Raw genomic sequence first — 21,230 nt, forward strand, 5'->3', positions numbered from 1 at the left:
CAGGCTGTTAATTTGGACTCATTTGTATGTTGAATCATTCATTCATTTTGTTTAGTCCCTTTATTCATCTGGTTGCCACAGTGGAATGAACCGTCAACTATTCCACCATATGTTTTACACAGCAGAGGCTCTTCCAGCCGCAACCCAGTCTGTGAAACGCACATACACTCTCACATTCACACACATACACTCATACACTATAGCCAACTTACTTTATTCAAGTCACCTGTAGCGCATGTGTTTGGACTGTGAGAGAACATGGAGCACCCGCAGGAAACCCACTGCAACTGAGGGAGAACATGCAAACTCCAAACATAAATGCTAACTAGCCCAGCAGGGGCTCGAACCAGCGACCTTTTTGCTGTCAGGCATTGCCACCATTTACTGCCACTATATAGATCTCCATTCAATATCTACTTTATTGCTCATGACCAGTGGGTGAGCAAATTAACAGGAACTTTCATTTTTAAGGGTAAACTATCTCTTTAAATGCTTTAATTCTGAAGCTCATGCCTCTCTACGCTGGAGGTTTGAGGGACTTCTCAGACATGCTGTCTTTCCCCAAATGCTAATTGAATGTTTTGAGTGGCCTCGGCTGCACTGTGGCCTGGTTTGAACTCATACAAAGGCTAAATTCTTTGATATTTTGAGCATATTGTCATAAAATGGTTTCTGAAGAAATGAAACGCTACACAAAGAGACGGACCAATGTAAAACAAAATATCCCCTTGTTATGAAGTCTGCACGATCATGTTCCCAAACATCAGGCGTCCTTCCAATCCAAACTGTGTTGTCTGAGGCATTGAAATCATCAAGGGGATATTTTGGCATAACAGTGGTGTATATGAAAAGCACAAACTTTTGAATATGGATGTTACAGAGCAAGCATTTAAAAATATTAGCATTGCGGTCTCTGTGTCAACTTTAATAAAGCTCACTTGGGAAAATGATCCCACAAAACAACAAATTGAAATCTAACATTGGCATCAAAAGTAGCTTAAAAAGACAATTCTGTAATCAATTATTGATTTTTCCCCCACTCAATGCACTGTAAACCCTAATGCTGTAACTAACTAATTCAACTGAGCTCTACCTTTCAAGTAAGCTAATCAATTGTGCTGGTTTAAATTAGACAAAGTGTCTCTTTTAAAGTTTCATTAACTCAAATTATTTCAGTCAAGTGATTTTGCGTCTGATGTCATCCAGGTTCTCGTATGCGATCAGGCCTCATTTACTTTTCCCAGGATGGCGGATCGGCCTTGTTTCACACTACACTAAGCTTACAATATTTACAAATCCAAGTAATCTTAAATTAATGTTTTATTCTATTTACCAAGTAACAGTTAAATGTATTGTAGAGTTGGTCAGAATGTTCTTACATGTGTGTTGCATTACAGAAAACTCGTTTAGCCCCACTTATTGCTAACTAACTTTAACGTTACTGTTTAAAAAGTTAGAATTAGTGAAATATGTTAACTTAGACTCATTGTAATATGTTAACTTTAACTTTTTCAGTGTAATATGGTAACTTTAAAAACAGACTGCTAGTGACAATTTATTTTTTATTTTTTTAATCTTGGCTGATTTCATTTGTGTCAAATTTTTGTTTTAAATTTCATATCTATCAAAATGTGCGAGTTGTATAATTAAGCATTTAAGCTTGGGAGAAATTTTAAAAATTAAGTTAATTGCTATTAAAGTTTATGAGCAGGTAACTTGGGTATTTTAAATTGGGAGAAACTACCTTGCATGAGTACAATAAACTCAAAACTATGCTTGTTTACTTAAAATAAAAAATTTCATGACTTAAAAAAATTTGACGTTACTGATTACCTTAAATTTTTATGAGTTTTGCCAACTTATTCGGGATTACAGTGTGGTAGACATTGTAGTTTGCATACATTGTAAGGGATAAAAAATCCAGTGTAAATTTGGAGTTTAGATTTGAAGCTTCCACGTTCATTCATTCATTTTCCTTCGGCTTAGTCCCTTTATTCATCAGGGGTCGCCACAGCGGAATGAACCGCCAACTTATCCAGCATATGTTTTACACAGGGGATGCCCTTCCAGCTGCAACCCAGCACTAGGAAACATCCATACACTCATTCACACCAACACTTATAAACTACGGCCAATTTAGCTAACCCAATTACCCTATAGTGCATCCCCTATAGCGCTCCGGAACTATCTGCTGCTGCTTTCAGTAGTATGGCTATAAATGTCATTCAAACTCAATAATTTGTGCCAGAAAATGCTAGATCCGAAACCTTTGAAATCTGATCCGGCACCTCATTTTATAGTACCCCCTCCTCACTGCCATCCTCCCCCGTCCGCTGTTCACTTTCACTTTCTTCCGCGACTCCCCAACCCTCTTTACTTTCGTCCACGACAACCAACCCCCCACCCTGGTTCTTAACTTCCATCTGTGACACGCCTCCGCCATCCAACGCCCCGCTATAATCCCCTTCCCCCGGCTCTTAACTTCCATCTGCAACACCCCTCCACCATCTAACGCCCCGCTATACACCCCCAACTCCTCCACTTTCATGCATGACACCTCTACATCCTCTGGTAACATGCCGGATCCGTTACTTCGATCTGTTCCGGGATGTCGCAATTCACAAATTAAGCACTGCCTGAGGTGATCATTGTCAGTTTTCTGTTGTTCAGCTGCAAGAAATAGCAGCCATTTCTAGCAGATAAATTTCAGGTGTTGATTAGTACAAAAACTATTCTGAAAATCTTATCGCAGGCCGTTGCTTTTATTTAGAACATGACTTAAATCAGCCTTTGTTGGGGTCCTCAATCTGGCAACCGGCCCAAGAGTGCAATACCTGCACCATTAAACAAATTACTTCAACTACATGAATTAACTGGTTTCTACTTTTTTGTTTTCAGTAATAAGTTGGAAAAACTTTATTCTTTTCGGTGCAAGTTAAGGTAATTTTTTTAAGTTGATCCAATAAGTTGTTATTCTGCATACAAATTGGTAATAGTTTGATTAAGGAGTTTACATGCCTGTACTGCCCTTTAATAATGTGACAACAATAGGAATACTCTGCATGTCTTTATTCGGTTACGGTTTAGTTTGATTATAGCCCCTTTCACACATACAGACCTTTCCGGAAAATTGCCGGTACTTTTTGAAAATACCGGTAAATTCGTTCTGGCTATTTTCCGGAAAGAGAAGTTGTAACATTACCGGCAATTTGCCGGAATGCTGCACTGTGTGAATGCAGAAGGAAGATTACCGTAATAAGTGCGTGCACGTCTAGAACGTGCTGACGTGAGACGTCTGCTTTAAACATGAGAAAGTGATCCTGCGAAAGTTGTTCACAATATTGATCATCCACAGAGTTTGTAATTTAGTGAAATGTTTACAAATACAAGCGCAGCCGTTTAAAGCTCATTTGTGGTGAATGATGTCAGAATTTACCGGTATTTTGGAATGGATGTGTGAATGCTCTTTTCCGGAAAATTTCCGTAACGTCCTCGCCTGTGTGAACAGCGTTTTTTTTAATATACCGGTATAGTAGTTCCGGAAATTTTCCGGATATTTACCGGTATCACTGTGTGAAAGGGGCTTATGACTTGAGTCAGATTAAAATAACATTACATGAGCTGATTATATGTAGTTAAGTTGGCTTTTCATTCAGAAAGATCAGGAAAAGGGTTTGGGGAGAGGTATTACATCCAGACTACTCCTGGGGTCCGTTCTTTGTACGTGGGTTACCTAAATAGCTGGATTTGGTTTTTGACAATTTGACACAATCCAGGATCATTTCGTTCTTTAAAACTCATCTGAGAGTTGGTGTCATAGCAACAGGTCTGGTAGCTCAAACCTGCTCAGGAGGATCAGATCAGGTCATTTCAAGCAGAGGTAATACTCAAAGTATGTACTGAATTCTGAGTAGTAGTATACACTTGGGAAAATGGTAAATAGTTTTTTTAAATTATATAAAAGTTTAACAAATATAACGTTATATTAATTAAACTTATGCAATCTGCACTCCGAGATAAAAGCACAAAGACTGTCAGAGGATGGTTCTCCTCAAGGGGTTCAAAGAGAACATTTATTAATATGGACTTTTTAGATACAAACTCGTACAATTTTAAGGTACCAGCTTTAATACAATTTGTGTAAGATAATAGACATGCACAACTTTCAACACCTTTACTGATATCAACATGCTTTTTTTATGCAAAAATAATTTAAACAGCCAGTTATTCCTCACGCTGATTAAGAAACTTGAAGAGACCTAGGCTACTATAACACAGAAAATCTGCTCTAAATGTAAAACTAAATAAATGCTAAATACTCGACACATGCAATTGTCAAGCCTGCAGCCCACAACAGAGGTGGACTTACTACAATATTATAGACTGAAAGATCTGCTGTAAATGCTGCTCTCTGAGTGTAAACAAGTGAGCACTGTAAGCAAACTATTGCCGACCGTCGTGTTTAATTTTCACCGCACTTTGTGACAGGATTGTCTACACACACTAGGCTTTCTGACCTACCGAGTGCATCTGGAGTTGAGAAATGCAGGGTTTTTTTTTCTCTTATACGACGTGCGGTATCAAACATTTCACCTCCATTAAACACAGTCACTGTCTTTCTCCCCTGCGTGTGTGTTTGTTTTTCCTCGATGAAAATCATCGCGTGCCCGAATGGGAACTCCCATTTTTATTCAAACCCTTCCCATTTTCCCTCCCCCGACACTCCCACCCAAACAGAGCTGGACACACCCACTTTCCAGACTTTTTCCAAACTAGAGGTGTGAACACATCCTGCTGAAACGCAGTGGCTTAGCGCAAAATGCGGAGGCCCCCGCAGGAGACAACGCGGGGAAGCGATCACAAATTGAGGAGCGGGGAAGGGAGGGGGGGTGGAGCGACAACGCGGGGAAGCCTTCACGAACTGTGGAGCGATCACAAACCGAAAGCAGCAAGAGCATCAACGTAACCAGAAGTCATTCATTTTCAATGCGAACCGGCAGCGAGAAACAGCGCGGCGCAGCTTCTCCGATGTCAGCGTCGAGGAGAGTTGAAATCAAGTCAACTTTATGGTATGAGCTATGATGCTGTTCGGCGGCAAGCAATCAGAATGAATTAGTCCACTGCTTGAGAGGAGTTCAGAGAACACAGACCTTTGAACTTTGGTTCCGACCACAGTTGTTCCCAAGAGTTTGATTATTGCGGTTGCTGGATTTTCAATTGTTGAAAATCGCGACGACGCGGGGCCCCCTAATCACGCGGAACCCTTTAATGAAATCAAAAATGCAAAATGTAGACTGAGTATATAGGCTAATGATGGCATTGATCCATTACTATTCAGCTTCACCGTGGCCTTAAGGCCGGATTGTGAAGAGAAGTGGTGAAACAAATCCCACAGAGCCTTAATTTTGAATCTTAGTTTAGCTATTGCCAAACACCAGTCAGAATTTAGAATTTATTTTAATTTAATTTGTTAGGGAAGACTTATTTTTATTGGTGTGTGGCCAATTTAAAGGCTAAGTGTGTGTTACAGAGGACTTGTTTTATTATGTATAGTGGCCTATACGTTCATTATGAATATGTTAAAACACGTATAAACGACTCATTCTTGACAAAAGAGCCGTCTGCATGTGCACATTTGAATAATGCCGGGCTGTAATCCGGTTCAGGCTTTTAAAAAGCTGTCAAATCAAAATGTACTTGTCGGGCTCGGGCCCTATCGAGCATAACTTTTATGGCCCGATTACAGCTCTAATCAGGTGATGTCATTACACTGCTGTGCCGTCAGCCAATCGTTGCATTGTTAATCATGATTTCGAGGATCCATAGATCTGTCCTTCACAACACACGCAGCGATCTCAGATCAGTATATCCAGTCATTTTAATCTGATTCGCAAGCTTGTTTGAAAAGCCAAATTACCCAGGGATCAGTTATCAAGATTAGTACATCCAGCATCTGTCAAATCTTCTTAGATCATTTAAGCGATGTATGAAGAATGGACCCCTGCTCACCATTTCTGTTTGTTGTTATAATTGAAGGCTAAGTGGGCGTGGTTAAGTGTATCAGCCCTGCACAATAATAGACCTAATCTGACAATTTAACTGGAAACAAAGATTTTCAGGTTACAAATAAACAAATGACTAACTTTTTTATCTTAATGACATCAACAGATGAATTGTTCACCACAAAACTAGCAGTGTGTGAGAGAGAGAGTTTTTATTTTTATTGCCATTTCAGCTGATATGGCTATGTCATGGCAAAAAAAAAAAAAAACACATTTTATAAACACCACTTTTCTATATTTAAAAAAAAAAGTCCTAATAATTAAAAGTCATTAACAGAAATAAATAATACACAAGGTAAAATACATAAATAATAATAATAATAAGAAGAAGAATGATAATATATAAGATAAAAATCTAAAACAGTTTAAGGTTTCCTTTTGATAAAATGTCTACAATTTTAGATGGATTCACATTTTAAAAAAATTCACTTTAAGTCTCTCCAGTTAAAAATTGTTGTCTGAGATCATTAAAAATGGGGCATTTCACAAGAATATGCTTTACAGTTTGGTTTCTGTTGCAACAAAGGCATTCTGGGGGTTCTTCTGCTTTGTGTAAATGTTCATGTGCAGTCTCGTGTGTCCAATGCGACATCTTCTATACACAATCTCATCGTGCCTTGACTTAAAAAAAAAAAATTAGATTTTTTTTCCTATTTCTTGCTGAATTTAAAAAAGTTTATTTTCTGAGCACTGATCCCATTCTGTTTGCCATTTGTTTATGATATAGCCTTTTATTAATGGCTTTAGATCAGAAAGTGGAATTTTACACTCCTTTAGCTTTCCTGCTAGGGCTGTTTTACTAGCAGTGTGACTCAATATGGCTAGTTTTGATTTCATTTGTACTTTAAGGTCATAAAAAAAATGGCATGTACATGGTAGACTTTTAATCAGGGTATTGTCTTAATCATTTAAATCGGAGTATTGATGCATCCATGAAAACATACTCAGTGATGAGGGTCGTGAGGAGTGCAAAGGTCTGGGTCAAAAATCTGTACTCAGGGCTAATAAAGGCCTTGATTCCCTCTTCACGAATCTCCATCCTGTCGCACCGCCCTCCCTCCGACCCGTGTGCTGTTGCTGAGCAACGTGTGGTCGAGTGTTGGCGAGCACGGCTGTTTGTTCCCGCCGAGCTGTGCTGAGAAAAAGGGAAGACACAAATTGGTAAACGGCAGCCGCAGACCCAGGAGGCTGTGGATCAATGTCTGTACAAACAAACTCCATCGCTCCCTCTCTCTCTCTCTGTCTCACTTTCTTTCTTTCACCCTTTCCCTCACCTCTATTTCATCAACTCCATGTTAATGATTTCGTTCGCCAGTTTTAATAATTCAGCTCAGGCAAATGAAGTTCATCTCAACCAGAATGATCTCTTTCTTCGCATAATCTTAAACAAACAAATATTAAAATGAGAGGAGGCGCGAGGGTGCATTTAGCTTTGCTTTGGGATTTAGGTTTGTGTACCAACTCCCAGTGCGCAGATCAAAACAGACGATGTAAACTCAAATGTTATGGTTTGCTTCGAGACACACTGCTGCTATTCTGAAATGTAAACAAGATTGATTGATTTGGCTGAAGCAGCTGTTGAGCTTTGACCTTTACATGGCTGTTTAGTCCATAAGAAGACTGTAGCCCCTTTCACACATACACACCTTTCCAGAAAATTACCGGTATTTTTAAAAAAAGTGAACAGGCCCTTTTTAAAAATACCGGTAAATTCGTTCTGGCTATTTTACGGAAAGAGAAGTTGTAACATTAACGGTAGTTTGCCGGAATGCTGCGCTGTGTGAATGCAGAAGGAAGATTGCCGGAAAGAGCGTGTGCACGTCTAGAACGTGCTGACGTGAGACGTCTGCTTTAGCCAATCAGAACAGTGAGACGCATTCACGTCCACGCGGTTTATGAGAATAAAAGCCTTTGAATATTTTTCCAGACACCTTTAGCTGCTAGAAATTAATCAGATAACGTTTATATGTTCATCTTAATGCTAACTGTGTAAATAATCATCGATAAGATGTTTATGATAAGCCTTGTTTGTTTACCTTCAAGCTTTGCGTGTGCCCATGAAACAGCCCATGAGCGCCAGCACACACGCATATCATGTACATCTCGACATGTGAAAGTGTTTCTCTATACGTTATCATCGAAGTTGTTCACAATACTGATACATCCACAGAGTTTGTGATGTAGTCAAATGTTTACAAGCACAAGCGCAGCCGTTTAGAGGTCATTTCTGGTTAATGATGTCAGAATTTACCGGTATTTTGGAATGGATGTGTGAATGCTCTTTTACGGAAAAATTCTGTAACGTCCTCGCCTGTGTGAACAGCACTTTTTTTAATTTACCGGTAAAGTCGTTCCGGAAATTTTCCATATATTTATCGATATCACTGTGTGAAAGGGGCTAATGCTTCTAAATTTGCTCTATAAAATACTATATATAGCCATCTTGAATAATTAGCGTAACATGAACATGAACATGAACAGCTGAACATATGGATGAACATACGGAGCCAACTTTGCAAAAAAATGCTTAATAATGGTACCTTTTTAGTTGCGCAACTATCTCTAAAAACACGACACAAAAACTCACTGAACTCAAGCCTTCTCTCTTAGCATCTGCTTTAGTGCAACATAAAGCTAATATTTTAAAATTGCGGTGTAGTCTTTGAGGGGATTTGGGGTTTTTTGTACTGTGATTGTCTTTACTCCTTTATATTGGATTTCTGTCCATTGCCAGCAGGCACAGGACGTCAACCTGACATCAAATTCACATTATACCACAACGTCGTGGGGATGTTGCATTTAGTTTGAAAATGAAAATCAGGTTGACACCAGAACCAATCGTCAGGTCGAAATTGTTAAACATTCGACCTAAAATCAACCAATCTCATTGTCATAGGGCCCGTACCAGCAAGCAGCACCCCTGGTGACTTCACTAGCTACACTGAGTGTATTGTGCCTGACATTGCCACACTGAGGTATGTAGACTCAGCTCACATCATCAAGGCTGCATCCAGATACTATTGGAACATCTCCATTGTGTGTCAGAAATGAAACAATTGAACTTTCAGCTTCCAAAACTACAATTAAACACAAACGGTTAATAATGAAGCATGTTTTACCATATCAGTCTGAGTCAGAATCTGAACATGTGGATGAACATATGGAGCTAACTTAGCAAAAAATGCTTCACAATGGTACCTTTCTAATTGCGCAACTATCTGTAAAAACACATCATCTTCACAACATGACCACACTTAAACTCACTGAAGTCAAGTCTTCTCTCTTAGCATCTGCCAATGAGCCCCATTATGCAAATATTTCAAACTGTGGTGTAGTCTTTGAGGGGATTGGGGGGGGATGGGGTTGGACTGTTATTGTCTTTATTGCTTTATATTGTATTTTTGTCCAATGCTAGCAGTCACAGGACGTCAACATGACGTCAGATTGACGTTGTTTCCTAACGTCATGGGGGACGTTGCATTTTGTTTGAAATGAAAATCAGGTTGACGTCAAAACCCAGCATTAGGCCAGCATCTAACCTAAAATCAACCAAATATCAACGTCTAATGATGTTACAGCTTGACGCTGTGTGGGCGTTACCATCATGACATCTATTAGACATTGGATTTTGATTGCCATACCTGACGAATAAATGTCAGTATTTGACGTCCACATGACGTTTAAGACAGGGGTGCCCAAACTCTGTCCTGAAGGACCGATGTCCTTCATAATTTAGCTCCAACTTGCTTCAACACACCTGCCTGGAAGTTTCTAGTATACCTACAAAGAGCTTGATTAGCTGGTTCAGGTTAGTTTGGTTGGAGCTTGTGCTAAATTATGTAGGACACCGGCCCTCCAGGACCGAGTTTGGTCACCCTTGGTTTAAGATGTTAGCTCAACATTGGATTTGGTCACTTTCAAACACAATCTAAAATCAACCAAATATCAACGTTATTTCACGTCATTATCAAACGTCAAATTAACGTTGTCATTTAGCAAATTATGGTCACCTGATGTCACAACCTAAATCTAACCTAATCTTGACGACTTATGATGTTGTGTGCCTGCTGAGTTTCTTGATTGTTCAGAATGTCTTTACAGACTAAAATAGACAGTCTAAAATAGAAAGAAACATGTAAAACTTGCCACAAACTGAACAGTAATAAGGTCAGGTCAGGCAGGATGCTAGTCTAGTCAACTAGGTGGGTTTTTCGGTTGCACAACTGATCCAAAAGGCTTCAGATCCCAACTGATGTTGTAGCTCAGGGGTGTCAAACTCAATTCCTGAAGGGCCGAAGGCCTGCACAGTTTAGTTCCAACCCTGCTCCAACACACTTACCTGTAGGTTTCAAACAAGCCTGAAGGACTCAATTAGTTTGATCAGGTGTGTTGCATTAGGGTTGGAACTAAACTGTGCAGAGCTGTGGCCCTTTTGGAACTGAGTTTGACACCTGTGTTGTAGCTTAACATCGTGGGACTGTTGTAATTTTTTTAGAAAAAAAAAACCCAAGAACCCAACAGCAGGCTGACATTGTCAAACATCCAACCTAAAAATCAACCAAATATCAACGTCTAATGATGTCTCAGCTTGATGTTGTGTGGACGTTACCAATATGACATCTATAAGATGTGGGATTTTGGTTGCCATAACTGATGAATAAATTTTTGTATTTGTCGTCAACATGACGTTAGTTTAAGATGTTGGCTCGACGATGGATTTTGGTCACTTTCCAACACAACCTCATATCAACCAAATATCAACGTCTGATGAGGTCTCAACTTGATGTTGTTTGGACGTTACCAATATGACGTCTATGGGATGCTGGATTTTGGTTGCCATAGCTGAAGAATGAATGTCAGTAGTTAGCGTTATCATGATGTTGGTTGAAGATGTTGGCTCAACGTTGGATTTTGGTCACTTTCTAACACAACCTAAAATCAACCAAAAATCAACATCATTTCAAGTTGTAATTGGATTTCATTAGACGCTGGCTAGACATTAAATTTTGGTCACCTAACGTCATGACCTAAATCTAACTTAATATTACCGTCTTATGATGTTGAGTGTCTGCTGCGTTTCTGGAATGTTCAGAATGACTTTGCAGATGAACCATAGCACAGTATTATGAAAGCAATCTAAAATAGAAAGAAATATATAACACTTGCCACAACCTCAGCGCTAAAATGAAAGCTGACAGCAAGACCACAACTGAACAGTAATAAGGTCAGGTCAACCCAAAAATCAGATGGATGTCAGAACCCAACATCATGCCGACATTTGTGTCAAACATCCAACCTATAATCAACCAAATATCAACGTCTAATGATGTCACAGCTTGATGTTGTTTGGATGTTACCAATATGACGTCTATTAGATGTTGGATTTTGGTTGCCATACCTGACAAATGAATGTCAGTATTTGACGTCAACATGACATTGGTTTAAGATGTTGGCTCAACGTTGGATTTTGGCCACTTTCCAACACAACCTAAAATCAACCAAATATCAACGACTAATGAAGTCACAGCTTGATGTCGTTTGGACGTTACCAATTTGACGTCTATAAGATGCTGGATTTTGGTTATAGTTGAAGAATGTCAGTAATCGGCGTTATGACGTTGGTTTAAGATGTTGGCTCAACGTTGGATATTGGTCACTTTCCAACACAACCTAAATTCAACCAAAATCAAAATCATTTGAAGTTGTAATTGGATGTCATTAGACGGCGACTAGACATTAAATTTTGGTCACCTGATGTCACGACCTAAATCAAACCTAATATTAACGTCTTATGATGTTGTGTGCCTGCTGGGTTTCTTGAATGTTCAGAATGACTTTACAGCCGAACCATAGTAAATGAAAGCAGTCTAAAAAAGAAAGAAATATAAAACACTTGCCACAACCTCAGCGCTAAAATGAAAGCTGACAGCAAGACCACAACTGAACAGAAATGAAGTTTAAAAATAAAATAAAAATGTTTGCCTGCGTCTGTGTTCAGTGTTTACCATCCTCCTAACATTTCCTCAACACAAAAGCATCATTTATACACACTGATCGAATTCCAGCCAACATTCTGGGAAACAAACACATGAAAACAGTACCAACAGTTTCACCACAACAATCTTGATGGCTATAAACAAGAATATTTCTGCCACATCATTACGCTTTGGAGCTATCCAGGTCAGGCAGGATGCTAGTCTAGTCAACTAGACGTGTTTTTCTGTTCCACAACTGATCCAAATGGCTTCAGATCCCAACTGATGAAACCATTTGGATGTGTGCTGAAACATCTTGAGTTGCAGAAAAACATGCCCAGTTGACTAACTACTTTAGCAAGGTTAAAAGACGCTCGATTCGTATTGGCTGTAGCAAACGGTCACATATGGGATGGTAAAAATCTGCTCTCGCTTCAGGAACACAGATGCTTAATGACGGTCTGCGTTTATGAAACCAAAGTTTACCAATCAAAAAGTTACTTGAAGATTATGCAGGATTCATGTGCAGTGCTCAAGGAAAGTTTTGCTTGAGACTAGTACACTGAGAAAAAACAGATTCATAGGAATGACAAAAAAATGTGTTGCGCTTGACAGAGGAGCGGCGTCAGCCAATAAAAAGTCAGCAATTAGCTACTGTCTGAGCCAGTGTATTTGCATACAGCAATCTGATTGGCTGACTCTTCCATTGGTGCTTAAAGTTGAGAAAGTCTCAAGTTCTGCAGCGAGCAACGACACTGAAGCAGCGCCTACGTATCCACAATGCAGTTTGACAACGCCTGACGTCACCTATTCAAAGTGAATGGGAAGCGCTAACACTGACGCCCCGTGTGAATGAGGCGCAAGATTAGCCTTGAAGTTCACTGAACTCTCCGTTGTTTACTGAGAGTAACGCATAAAGGGACACTAGAGTATTTTTAAAGTCATAAAAATACGTCAATTCATCAGGAGATCGCTCATATGTCAGCTTATAAACAGAACAGCTGATCTTTGTAGCTTTAAAACATTCCAGTGTCCCTGTATCTGTGTTTACACTCAGTAAACAGTGGTGAGTTTGGTGAACTGATGACCTTCACAGCCAGTCAAAGACATTTCTGTTGAGCAGGTGGACAACGACAAATCAGTGCCGCTTAAGAACGTGCTCAACAGTGCTCAAATGTTAGCAGGAAATGGGCATTTTTAAAATCTCAGTACTGATTGGGATCGAATTCTAGTATTGTGGCAACGCAGTGCAAATGTTTTTATGTTATTAAGCAACATCACAAGAAAATGCACTGTTTACATGAATATCAGCATCTAAATGTGATACTGGTTTTGAGCAAATGTTCACCAAACAAGAAACCAATGTTAAGCACAGAAATAAGCAGCTTTTTCAATAGCATAACATTTATGCACTTATAATTGTAGCTTAAATGTATTTTATAGTTTATATTTAGTTAAGACGCTATCTTCAAAACAGTAAATGTGGCTCTTTAAGATGAATCTGAACCCTTCAAAGCCATGTTGGTCTTGACTTCCACGTTTTTTGTTTTTTTTTTATCATACCAATGCTTCCACCTCAATGAATGTTACTGAAATAGATGTCTTGTGAAAGCGGTCTCTGTGACAACCCAAGACTCTGAAAACAGAATGAAAAAATGTCAAGTGGTGTGGGTTGCGCTTTTTTTTTTTTTTTTTTTGCCAATTAGAAAATGAGCAGAAATAGAAATAGTCTGTTTCACTGTAATCGTTTCTGAATCATTCACACAATCACTGACCTGTCTTTGGAAAAGCAAAAAATAGCTGGAAAATTAAATTACAAGTGAATTAACTTTTGAAATGATACACAGCAAGAATGTGTTGCACTGATCAAAACTTTCACATGGTTAAAAATTCTAGTTCAAATAAAAGCTGATAAAATAAAGATTTTGTTCATATAAAGTGTAGCAAATATAGCAGGAGCATTGTTTTCAACACTTATAACAACAACAACAACAACAATAATAATAATGATGTGTTTCCCAATATTGGGTTGTGACTGGAAGGGCATATGCTGCATAAAAACATATACTGGAAAAGTAGGCACATTTACAGGGATTTTCACACACACACACACATATATATATATATATATATATATATATATATATATATATATATATATGCAGTTTAAGTTAAAATTATTCACCTTTCTGTAAATCTTTTGCTTTTTTTTATATTTCCTAAATGTTCAACAGAGCAAGGAAATTTTCACAGTATTTCCTTTAATATTTCTTCTTCTGGAGAAAGTTTTTATTTCGGCTAGAATAAAAGCAGTTTTTAATAGTTTTAAACCATTTTAAAAGGTCAATATTTTTGTCTAATTATTACCCTAACTTGCCTAATTAACCTAGTTGGCCCTCTAAAGTCACTTTAAGCTGAATACTAGTATCTTGAAAAAGTTGTTAGAAATGAGTTATTAAAAACTATTTCGTTAAAAAATATATTAAGAAATATTATTTCTGTTAAACAGAAAATGAGAAATAATATATTAATGTATTGACCTTATTCTAAAATGCGGAAGTGCGTCTGTTTCCTCGATTGTCTTAGAACTTCCGATTCAGTCGCCTATGGAAGAAATGACTAGGAATAATAAACGGCAGAAAACGGTCAAACTACTCGCTCTACAAACAAATGCTTGCATGACTATACAGACCAAGTAGCATAATATAACAAGAAAATATCAAATTGCAACATCAAGCAGCGTAATGAGCAGTTTTTAATGTCTAAAAATGAATGGAAGTGAAGAGCGGAAGTCTCGAGCCAAAAAGACTCAAATGGCAGCGCCCGCTCGTCGGCGGAGAATAAGGTCAATATTATAAAGTCTTTGAGCCCCTTAACACTTTAGCATTATAGCTGTCACTTCAGACCAGCTTTTTAAGTGTCATCATAAATCGATAAACTAATAAATAATGTCTAAATAAGTAATGAATGTTACTGCACCATGTTTTTCCAAAGAATATGCATCAATACCAGATGGTTTTGTAAAAAAAAAAAAAAGTCGTAGTATTATTTATATCCAACTCCCCCACCCTCACTATTATCAATCTGTCTCTGCGAGTTAAAAACATCGTAATTATTATTTTCTTTTCTGTCCTTATTAGTCAACTTTCCTTGTCAGACTTCTCCCATCTCCAATAACATGTTGTGATCATGTGTTAGGCCAAACTGCCTGGATCCCATATGCGCTGTAACAGGGCCTGAGTGCTTCCACGTGCCAGAAGCAGACTCCAGATAAACACACAGAGAGAAGGAGATTGTGAGAGTGAAAAGTCTCGCTGGCTGCTTGTGTTGATGAAGGCAGAAGCACAGCAGCTCTAAACATCTGCCAAATGCTGAAGGCCAGAGGCTCTCCGTGATCCTCAAAGCCGCACAGCATGCCATAAATTACTGCTTCAACACTTCATAGCAATTAGCCTCGAATCGCTGAAATGCTCTGAGTGGAATTTATTATGTTTATCAGAAGAGGAAAAATATGGAAGGATAAAAGGTGATAGAGGAGGTGTGTAATGTGTGAATTTAAAATGACACCACACTGACACCTGTAAAGAAAAACCCTACATAAAATCTAATGTGATAGCATTATGAATAAGCAGTCGACTAACGTTAATGTGTACTGGCATGCTCAAAAAATATGCTTCAATATGAGGCATCATTATATTGTGGTTAGGGATGCAACGGTTAACCGATTTCACTATTAACCCCGCTTTAATTAGTCATGATTAATTAATCATGAAGGCCTCAACACCGTGTTTCTGCATGGAACAAAACTGCGGCAACTAAAAGTTATGCCAACTGACTGTTAGTTTGAAGTTCCAAGTTTGTACACCATGCACACTGGATTAACCTTGGCTGAGGCTATTTACTAAGGGCCAGTCACATATCGCCTTCTTTGCCCACACAAGTTTGTTATTTCCAATGGAGGCGCGTGACTTGCATATAAGGAGTGACGGACTCGTGCTTTCTAAACGCACCTGCTAGTTACCTACTAGTAGCACGTTCGCCTCACAGCAAGAAGGTCGCTGGGTCACTGGTTCGATCCTCGGCTCAGTTGGCGTTTCTGTGTGGAGTTTGCATGTTCTCCCTGCGTTCGCGTGGGTTTCCTCCGGGTGCTCCGGTTTCCCCCACAGTCCAAAGACATGTGGTACAGGTGAATTGAGTATAGGCTAAATTGTCCGTAGTGTGTGTGTGTGTGTGTGTGTGTGTGTGTGTGTGTGTATGTGGATGTTTCCCAGAGATGGGTTGCGGCTGGAAGGGCATCCGCTGCGTAAAAACTTGCGGGATAAGTTGGCGGTTCATTCCGCTGTGGGGACTGGACTAAGCAGACAAGAAATTGAATGAATGGGTGAATGATCAAAAGGTTCAGCACACTTTGAATACATTTCTTCAATGTATAAGTGAAATACTTAGCTTAACTTAGATTTACATTAGACAAATACTACTTATTTATTCATTTTTAACTTAATTTTATTTATTTTAATTTAACTTTATTTTAAGTTGATTTATTAATTTATTTTAAATTAAATAATTTAAAATTTATTTATTGATATGTTTTCATTAAATTGAATTAATAAATGTATTTAAATTTATTTATTTATTTTCATTTATTTTTAGTTTATTTGCATTTAATTTTTTTATTTTCATTTATTAAAATTTATATTGATTTATTTAAATTTCATTTATTTATTTAAATTTCTTCTTAATTTATTTGCATTTAATTTATTTATTTTCGTTTATTTAAAATTTATATCATTTATTTACATTTTATTTATTTATTTTTATTTATTTAATTTATTTGCATTTAAACTATTGATTTATTTTTATTTATTAAAATTTATATAAATTTATTTAAAGTTGATTTACGAATTGTAATTTTATTCAATTTAATTAATTTAAAATGTATTTATTTATTTATTTATTTAATTGACATTTATTTTCAGTGTCAATTATTTTTAAGTCCAAAGAGAATTGGACTATTGTTTGTTTTTTATTATTGTTTTGTGTTGTATTATTTGGTTACTGAGCAACAATAAACACTTAAAAATAAGGAGTTTTCTTGCGATTTTTCTCAACTAGCAGTGTTTTGAAATTATCGAATGTGTAATAATTGTGAATTTCCCTCAGACTATAACCGCACAACCAAAATCTATATTTGTTGCATTTCTAATTGTGGTAAATTACCATATGCAAAAACCCAAACTGTAGCTATTTTTTCATTAACATTTATATTCTGCAATGATGCATCAATGATAAATTAAATTTACTCACCCTCAGGTGGTTATGGTCTCAACAAGGGTACTGGAAATATTTCTCAGAGATTTTGCTCTATACTGACATGATAGCATCAAGCAGTTGCTGCAGATTTGTCGGCTGCACATCCATGATGCCAATCTCCCATTCCACCACATCCCAAAGGTGCTCTATTGGGTTGGAATCTGGTGACTGCGGAGGCCATTTGAGTAAAGTGAACTCATTGTCATGTTCAAGAAACCAGTCTGAGATGATTCACGCTTTATGACATGGTGCATTCTCCTGCTGCAACTCGCCATCAGAAGATCATGGTCATAAAGGGATGGACATGGTCAACAACAATACTTGGGTAGGCTGTGGTGTTGACACGATGCTCAGTTGGTACTAATGACCATTTTTCATGAGTACTTTTTCAGACCATTCTCGGTAAACACTAGAGATGGTCGTGTGTGAAAATCCCAGTAAATCAGCAGTTTCTGAAATACTCAGACCAGCAACCATGCCATGTTCAAAGTCACTTAAATCACCTTTCCTTCCCATTCTGATGCTCAGTTTGAACTGCAGCAGATTGTCTTGACCATGTCTACATGCCTTGATGCATTGAGTTGCTGCCATGTGATTCGCTGATTAGAAATTTGCGTTAACAAGAAGTTGGACAGATGTACCTAATAAAGTGGCCGGTGAGTGTATATTTACTAAGAAATGGATAAAATATTCATTTTTTAAAATGGGGCACTCATTTATGTATATCACATTATGAACATCTCTATATGTATGAGCACTGTTTATCAATATTTAGCTTTGTTAATTTTTTTATTTGATATGCGTGCACGTGCGTGCGTGCATATATACACTAAGCAACAACTATTTTATTTCATTGCTTTTATGCACCTAATCACAATAAATCACAACTCATTGTCTGACAGCACTCACTGTCTCTGCAGTTCCTACACAGGAGTTTCATAATATTCAAAAAGCAATAAAATTTGTAAAGCTGCTCTGAAACTATAATTGTGAAAAGTGCCATTCAAAAACTTAAATTGAGCTGAATTGAACGACTTAAAAGAAATAAAGGTGCAGTGTTAGCGGAATCATCTCTTGGTCTTTATCCTGATGTCTAAACATGAGCTGAACAGGTTACCCTACATAACCCCACTGCATCTTTCCCTCCTGTCATTTCAAGCTCAATAAATTATCAGATGTGCGTGTGTGTGGGGAGTTTATAAGTGCAAGATACACAGAAGCAGAGACTTGGAAGGCGAAGAGGCCGACCGGACTCAGAATCCAGCCAGAACCTAGCTGACATTTTGATAATGAACTCATCTCATCAGTCAGAGAGATGGCACACACACACACATACACACCACACACACACACACACATACACACCAAACACAGATACAAGTATGCTTTTAATAAGCCATGTCTATTAAAGATCACGATCACAAAGGGAGGCAGCATCTGTACTAAAAGACAAGGAAAAGAAGAGTGGTGGCATGGTGGCTCAGTGGTTAGCACTGTGACCTAACAAGGTGGTCACTGGTTCAAGTCCTAGCTGGATCAGTTGGCATTTCTGTGTGGAGTTTGCATGTTCTCCCTGTGTTGGTGTGGGTTTCCTCCGGGTGTTCCGGTTTCCCCTACAGTCCAAACACATGCGCTATAGGTGAATTGAATGAACTAAATTTGCTGTATTGTATGGCTGTTTCCCAGTACTGGGTTGCAACAGGAAGCGCATTCACTGCGTAAAACATATGTTGGAATAGTTGGTGGTTTATTCCGCTGTGGCAGCCCCTGATAAATCAGAGACTAAGCCAAAGGCAAATGAAAAGCAGAGCTAGAAATATCCACTCTCAGCATCCCAGTGAAGACTAACCGGCACATGCCAACAGCCAAACCCTGACCTTTGACATACACTTAGATTGCTGATCTGCAATCAGTCTACAGGCAGACAGCATGCACGCAGTAGTGTACATAAAGATGCCCTTTAATGCTACATTTTAGCTAATACGGGGTTGCATGTATTTTTCTTCATTGTTTTTCAATTAATATCAATAAAATAAAATTTGTTCTATTATTGCAACATTTATTTTCTAGCATTACAACACTTTTGCATTTAAATAATTCTAATTTAAGAATAATAATGATAATTTAATTCTAGTCATTTATTTATTTTGATTTGCAGCTGCTTTACTAATGTCCAAACTGCATTTTGAATTGAGTTTATAATATCAGAAATGCGAGACAGCTACTGTAAAACAAGCACATATCTAGAAAAAAAAAGTGATCTGCAAATGTTTACAATACATTATTAGTATAGCATTGCATTATACTGTAATCCCAACAGATATACACTGACCTGCCACTTTATAAGGTACACCTTACTAGTACCGGGCTGTTGGACCCCCTTTTGCCTTCAGAACTGCCTTAATCTTTCGTGGCATAGATTCAACAAGACACTGGAATCATTCTTCAGAGATGCTTCATGATAGCATCACGCAGTTTCTGCAGATTTGTCGGCTGCACATCCATGATGTGAATTCCCCATTCCACCACATCCCAAACGTGCTCTATTGGATTGAGTTCTGGTGACTGTGCAGGCCATTTGAGCACAGTAAACTCATTGTCATGTTTAAACCAGTCTGAGATGACTTGCGCTTTATGAGCGTTATCCTGCTGGAAGTAGCCATCTGAAGATTATGGTCAAAGGGATGGACATGGTCAGCAACAATACTCGAGTAAGCTGTGGCATTGACACGATGCTCAATTGGTACTAATAGGCCCAAAGTGTGCTAAGAAAATCCCTCACACCATTACACCACCAGCAGCCTGAACCATGATACAAGGCAGGATGGATCCATGCTTTTATGTTGTTGATGCCAGATTCTGACCCGACCATCCCAATGTGGTAGCAGAAATGGAGACTCATCAGACCAGGCAACGTTTCTCCAATCTTCTATTGTGCAGTTTTGGTGAGCCTGTGTGAATTGTAGCCTCAGTTTCCTGTTCTTAGCTGACAGGAGTGGCACCCGGTGTGTTCTTCTGCTGCTGTAGCCCATCCGTCTCAAGGTTGGACGTGTTGTGTGTTCAGAGATGCTCTTCTGCAGACCTCGGTTGTAACGAGTGCTTATTTGAGTTACTGTTGCCTTTCTATCAGCTGGAACCAGTCTAGCCATTCTTCTCTGACATCGACAAGGCATTTACGCCTACAGAACTGCCGCTCACTGGATATTTTCTCCTTTTCAGACCATTCTCTGTAAACCTAGAGATGGTTTTGTGTGAAAATCCCAGTAGATCAGCAGTTTCTGAAATACTCAAGCCTGTCTGGCACCAATAACCATGCCACGTTCAAAAGTCACTTAAATAACCTTTCTGATGCTTGGTTCAAACTGCAGCAGATCATGTCTACATGCCTAAATGCCCAGAGTTGCTGCCATGTGATATGCTGATTAGAAATTTGTGTTACGAGCAGTTGGACAGGTGTACCTAATAAAGTGGCCAGTGAGTGTTTACACGCATGTACAATATTAGCTATATATATATACACACACACACACACACACACACACACACACACACACACACACACACACACACACACACACACACACACACACACACACACACACACACACACACACACACACACACACATACATACATACATACATATATATATATATATATATATATATATATATATATATACACATATATACATATATATATATACATATATATATACATATATATATATACACATATATATATACATATATATATACATATACATATACATATACATATATACATATACATATACATACACACACACACACACACACATACACGCATATATATACACATACATATATACACACACATATATATACACACATACATACACATA

The 21,230-nt window shown here is 38.2% G+C and overlaps 1 protein-coding gene across 2 annotated transcripts in view; it reads right to left on the reverse strand.

The window, feature by feature from the left end:
• LOC101884594 (A disintegrin and metalloproteinase with thrombospondin motifs 2) overlaps positions 1 to 21,230 on the reverse strand; it is a 467,863-nt gene that overhangs the window by 425,931 nt on the left and 20,702 nt on the right. The gene's annotated exons all lie outside the window — the stretch shown is intronic.

Source organism: Danio rerio, chromosome 14, assembly GCF_049306965.1.
Source record: "Danio rerio strain Tuebingen ecotype United States chromosome 14, GRCz12tu, whole genome shotgun sequence".
Taxonomy (NCBI): Eukaryota; Metazoa; Chordata; class Actinopteri; order Cypriniformes; family Danionidae; genus Danio; species Danio rerio.